This window comes from Geospiza fortis, unplaced genomic scaffold (genome assembly GCF_000277835.1).
Source record: "Geospiza fortis unplaced genomic scaffold, GeoFor_1.0 scaffold254, whole genome shotgun sequence".
NCBI classification, from domain to species: domain Eukaryota; kingdom Metazoa; phylum Chordata; class Aves; order Passeriformes; family Thraupidae; genus Geospiza; species Geospiza fortis.
The window spans coordinates 1,464,773-1,471,399 of record NW_005054441.1 but is presented as its reverse complement, the minus strand read 5'-3'; positions in this window follow the sequence as shown (position 1 = coordinate 1,471,399).

Here is a 6,627-nt window from a genome sequence, read left to right as displayed (position 1 = left end):
TTATTTTGGTTAGGTCAGATTTTACCAGGCCACTTCCCAGCAAAACTGGAAGATCTGGGGGCTCACAAGTAGGTACTTGCAAACACTTCCTTAACACAGATGTTTTCACAAATCTTATTCTTCATGATGAGGTCTGTTCTTTTAAACATCTACTCCTATCCTTCCCTTCCCTGTGTATAGTGACACAATTTTGTGAGTACTAGGTATATTCCTCATCTTCCACCCAAAAAGCTGAACCTAAATCACCTACAAGAGTGTATATATACACACACACACATATACACATGTATATATATACATAACCTGCAAAATATAGTACTTTTGTGGAGTTGATGCAGTTGTCTGTTTGTACCGCAAGTCCTAGTAGATGTTTACCCAGGAAATCAGGAAGTAGGAAGACAAACAAAATAACAGTGGAAATATGTATAACTCCCCTATCACTAGTGGTGGTTTCCTTTAATTAATGTTGACTTCATTCTTGTATTAACTGAGTCAAAACAATTGTAAATCCTCCCTGATCTTGGAAATTATTGAAGAAACACAAAGTAAATGATAAGGTCTGTTTGTAGTGTTCTAAGGACACTGAAATAATCCTCCTGGCCATTTCTAAGTGGCAAACAGGTCCCTGGCAATGCTTCTCTCTCTGACAAGAGGCTCTTGTCCTTGCTTGAACAAGAAGGCATCAGAGCATCATCACTTTATCAGTCAGCCATCAAGTTCTAAAGGACACTTGCTCCACAGAGCAGCAACACAGGGACTGCAGGCTCTGTCTTGGGAGGACTGTCAGGCACCATTTCCACTCATTGAAAAAGAGTAAGTCAATAAGTCTTTCCTTTATACAAAATACTGGACATCAGCTCCTCAGTGTGAAGTTTGCTTATATACATTTCTGTGGCCATCTGGTCAGGTTTGAACATCAACACACTAAGAATTCAATTTCAGATTAAGACCTGACCAGCTGCTGCAAAAAGATTTTAATGCTTCACATGAAAATACATTAAGATACAAATGTAGTGCTCAGAAAGCAAGACAAAACCTAACTTTTAAAATATAATTCAATTATACAAGCTCAGATCTATCCTTCTTTTTGTAGGAGAGTCTTTCTAATCTTCAGTTGCTGCTTTAGAGCCTCACAGTGCTCTTACAGAGTAATTTCAATGTTCAAGTAGTGCTGTCTGGTAATAGATTACAAAAGGATGATGCTGAGAGCAAATGCAAATCATATCTGTATTTTAGCTTCATACAAGCTACTAGATAGTCAGGAAAAAGTTGACTGCATATTAAATGTAGCAGTCTCAAAATACTATTTCAGCTTGCTGATTTGGAAATCCAGCCCTTAGGAATACCAAACACTGTTAATGTGACTGGATTCTTCCTCTTATCATTTTTGTGTTCCCAGAGCATTTGTTTCCTATTGTAGTGGGAAGTTTCTCCATTTTATTGAGGACATTCACTAATCCTTGCTAGAACTTGGCACTCGGAAGTTGCAAAAAACCCAAAATCCACCAACCAACCAAAATCCCCTCAAACCAAACAAACAAGCCCCCTCCCCTCACAACCATCTTATCTTTCTACCATCCCCCTTTGTGGCATACTCCTCTCTCATACCACACATCAAATTCCTTCCTTTCCATTCTTCCTTCTCTCTTTCTCTTGTCCAGCACGCAAGCAAAACTGAAGTCATTGACTGAAGATAAGTTTAACTGGTCTATTGCTCTGCTTTAGCTTTCCCCAAGGAAATCACTTTGTGCCTACCAGAACTGATGAAACTTTGTTCAGAAGATAAATATAACAACATATCCCTAACCATCGCTGCTACTAATTAGAATGTTGTGACAGACTAATTTGTCAACATCTAGTTTAACATTCCTAACCTAAACACACCAATGATATGATAATTATGGAGTTACACTCTTACAAATACACCTAACACATCTGTTTCTTCATGTAGCAACCGAGGAACAAGATGCTAAAGATGACTGGAGTCAGCAAAAATGTCGCATTTTAACATGCTTGTTCAAAACTCCATTAAAAGAATCCATCACATTTATTTCTCCCTCTTTATTTCAAACCCTACTACACAGAAATTACCATGCATCCCTAGGAGACACTCAGGGTAAAAATATGTTTTTTGGAAAACTTCTGAGAATTACAGAATGGTTTAGGTTGGAAGGGACCTTTAAAGGTCACCCTGTCCAAATCCCTGGCAATGGGCTGGGAAATTGTCAAGTAGACCAAACCTTGTTCAACCTGGCCTCGAACACTTTCAGGGATGGGACACCCACCTCTTCCATGGACACAGTGAGGAGTTGTGTGTTTTACTAGTGTTTTACACTGCGCCAGTTCTTACCACCTGCATTCTTACCACCTGCAGTGTGCCCAGAGGCAATGATGGCATTCTGCTGCAAGATGTCAGCAAGCAATAAAGAAACGTCACTGTAAAAATGTACAGGAGGTAGATATTTTTATATTTAGCTCTTCTGCATATAAATGGACTTTGTTAACATATGCAGCAACTTTTCCCCTTTTTTATAACGAGCGTTAACTAAGTCCTTTAGAGGCAGTGACATTTGTCCTGACGCACGCTGATAGGGGAGATCACACCGATTAGCTCAGTGCAGACTAAAGCCACTTGAGCACAGTGCAAGTTTCCAAGATATCTGTGGAGAAAGAGAGACACTACTGCACATATGCTGTGAGGAAACAAGAACTCCAACTCCCTGCTATAGTGGACTTGTTAACTCATATCTCAGGTATCCAACCATAGGACTTAAACAACAAAACCAAATAATTTAGAAAAATAACCTGTACTTATTATCTTGAATTTGATTTTGAAGAGTAACAAGCAACAGAGATGCAAATATAGTCACACACAAAAGACAAGAACAAAAGAATGTTCCCTGCTTATTGTACGTGGCCTAACTGGACTTAGATAAACACACAAATCATGGAGTATCCTAGCTTTGAATATTACATGTACAACTCTCTCCAAAATCTTCAGGCAGTTTTGTAGGAGCTCTCCTGTAATTGAACAGCTTTATGCATATGGGAAACAATCAAGCTGTACAGTTAAAAGTTTTACATCTGTGAAATATATCTTTATATTGCACGCATCTTTAAAATGAGAGTAAGTATAGGGTGTGTTGCTACATTTCTGTGGAGAAAAGCATTACTGGAACTCAGGAATAATTCCTAAAAGGCACCCGGGGGTAGTTACACACTATTTTGCTTTCTGAGCCATTTAATGGATGTGCTTCAAAGAAATATTAAGGGAGTAAAAGGTTCCTAATGTGAAATGCTCAAAACATTTTAGAAGCTATGTGGATTTGTGTTCCAAAAGCCAAATGAAAGTCAAGGAGGAATTAAAGGCAATATGAGCAGGGCTAAAAGCAGAAGAGGGAACAGAGACTTTTAGAAACTCTGTAGAGAACATAATCTGTGGATAATGTGGATTAACAGACATTTTTACAATGCTATTATCATTTAGAAGCAAAGCACAGTTCTGAAGTTTATTCTTATCCACTTTCATGCACCCAGGTTTGTTTTTATTCATGTCAGTAGGTATGAGACAACAAAAGTTCAAGCAGTGCTGCTTATGCACAGGCATAGTGGCAACATTTATGATGATTCCTTACTCCTAGAGACTACTTCATATCCTAGATTAACCCAGGAGAAAATATCATCTCCTGTTCAGATCCTATACAATGTGCCTACAACACCAAAGGCTCTTTTCCAAGTGTCTGGATATCAAGTCCAGCCTTTTTCAAACACAGAAAAACAACAGCTGCTGTGACAATAAGGTATATTATAATACTTGCATCTTATTGATCCTGTGGCTTAAAAAGCACACAATAGTGTATAATTAACACAAAAGGAAGTGTTTTCTACAAAGCTGCAAAACTGGAAAGAGTTTTCACACAACAGAAATGTAAAATCTGAGGGCAGAATTTAACAGATGAGCTAATCTAATGTTTGTGGTAATAGAAGGGCATACTTGTTAGCTCTAAATCTTATCAGGGCTTTTTTCCACAGACCAATGTATAAAAGAGAAGAATGCTCCCCAGCAAGTTTTTTTAGGTGAATTAATGTAGCTCAGAGGCAAGCACTGGACTTGCAAGTTAAATGATAGAAGAAGGCAGAGAGGAAGAATTCACCTCACCAGTATTTCAAGAAACTTCAGTGTGTGTGACTGAGCCAACCCAATGTCTGTCTTGTTTTTTCCTCCCTGCCTTAGGCCCCACACTCACTGGATGTCCTATATACCTTTTCTGCTTTCAGTAGCTCTATTAACTGACCTAGCCACTCATATCTCAAGAGAGATTTCACAGACACTGGGAGCTGTGTTCCTTGAAGAAGGAATGAACGAGCTATCCTACTCTTACAGTAGGTACCATGTCTGAGTTCCCAGGAGCTGAAGTCATTCTTTCCCATGAACTGCACTGATCCATCTGGAGACCAGCAAAAGCAGGCAGTAAAGCTGCACAAAAATAAAACCCTCTTTCAACAAACATAGTGCAGAGAGCTACGTATTCATAATGCAATAATTCCAGGAGACTAAATTGTCAGCCATAATGCAGAATTTCAGACAGACTTTCCAGTTCTTTGGACCCATATCATAGAGTGCCTTAATTTAAAATACAAACCCATCACCTCAATTCAACATATTCTGCTGAAAGCTGCTATAGTGAAGGCCAGCTAGATCCAACACACTTGCTGCAGATCATGTTGCTATGTTCGTCACTAGTCAAAGGCTCAAATATCTGCTGTTGTTACAGGAAACTGAGGTATAACAATGCCTGGAAAGAATGGGAATTTAAATGAAATGTGAGAACTCAAATACCAAAGCAAGATCTAAGTGCAGATTGTACTTGGATCTATAAGATCACACCACTCTTAAAGTGTTCCCAGATAAGGACCCAGATTTGGAAGAAACATGCTTCAGTAGCCAGGCTGATCCTTCTCCCTAAATCAGAAAATAGAAGCAAATGTGGACACTACCTCCTCTTGCCCCAGAGAAAACAAATAAACAAAACATTTCTATTATCCTGTTTCAAGGCGGGAGACAAAGGTATATGCTCACTAAGGCAAGGGTAAAGCACTGAGAATGAGTACAGCTGGCACACAGCAAACCCACACAGCAGCTCCTGACAACAGCTGTCAGCTCTGTCCCCTGGAATGACTCCAGCCATCAGTCACAGGGGTACCAAACCAGGACAAGTGCAGCAGAGCACTCTTCTCTGCCTCACACTAAGGAGGATGTGCTACTCAAGCCATCCCAACAAGTGCAAGCACAAGAGATGCAGAAGTTATGCACAATACAAGATATTCAAGCAAATTTTTAAAACACCAGTTTGGCTAACAGAAACATATTGGCAGCACACAGTACATCCACTTTTCACTGCAGCAGCAGGACTGTTTCAGCACCCTGGCCAGTCTGCCCAAGCTTATTCAAGTACATTAACACTTCCACTGCACAAATACACCAAATGTTTACAGACAGGAATGTGCTGCAATGCATGGAGCTGAACGTAAGACCTCCAAGTACCCACTGGTGGAATATCCACCCACTGTCCTTCTGCACTGCCATATGCTCACTTTCCCCAAACTGATGGATCAAACTGACTCCATGCCAGTCTTTGACTCATTCTTGTTAATTCGTAAATTAATTCTTATTAATTTGTTGGGCCTACACGCGCACTACCAGTCCCTGCGAAGCATCAGTGGAGATGACAAAATGCATGGGGCATGCAAGAGCATAATGAACACATAATGAAGATAAAGATAATGGATGAAAAAAGGGAATGATACAGAAACAAAGAAGATAGCTGACAACGAGACTACTCTATAACTAAAGATTATTGGCAAGGATACCGTAAGGAGACAGAGGGAGAGGAAGGAAAAATTAGAGTTCCATGTTATGATGTTACACTAGTAATATTCAAGAAGCCATAATACACTCCAAATTACCTAACAAACAATCAAGAAGTTTAAATGACACATTAAGTGACATTTCAAAATTTCCAGAACACAAAACACCAAACTTAAAAGGCAAAAGCTATATACCATGCAATGCAATTCCTAGAAATCCACTCTCTCCTGTATCAGGATTACATGCCTCGTTCATCACACCCTTAGAAACGTATTCCACAAAATAATTAATATTTTAGTAATGACAATACAAGACTCAAGACAGACTACAGAGTCAGGGTCAGCAGAAATCCCTTCTTTTCTGCTGAACGCTTCCTCACAGGTAGTTTGTCAGTCAGGATAAAGCCAGAGCCGTCACTGCGGGGATCTGGCCCGGGGGCTCGGCTGTGATCCCCTCCCTGGGGCTGCCTGGCGAGGATGCTGGGCTGGGCCCACGGGGGCCCCGAAGTTTTAGGAACTACGAGGAAAACGCTAGTTACTACGGAAAGAACAAAAAAGTCTCAAACAACCCCAGACCCACAGATATATCAATGCTGCCAAATCGCAAAGGGCAGGGCCAGCAGCCCCATGCGCTCCGCTGCCTTCCTGCGGCCACGGCTCGGCCCCGGCCCGCTGCGGGGCGGCTGCAGCACCTCCGAGCGCCCATGGGAGGCGGCTCCGGGCTCGGACGCACCGCACAGCCCGCCCGGGCCCGGCTGC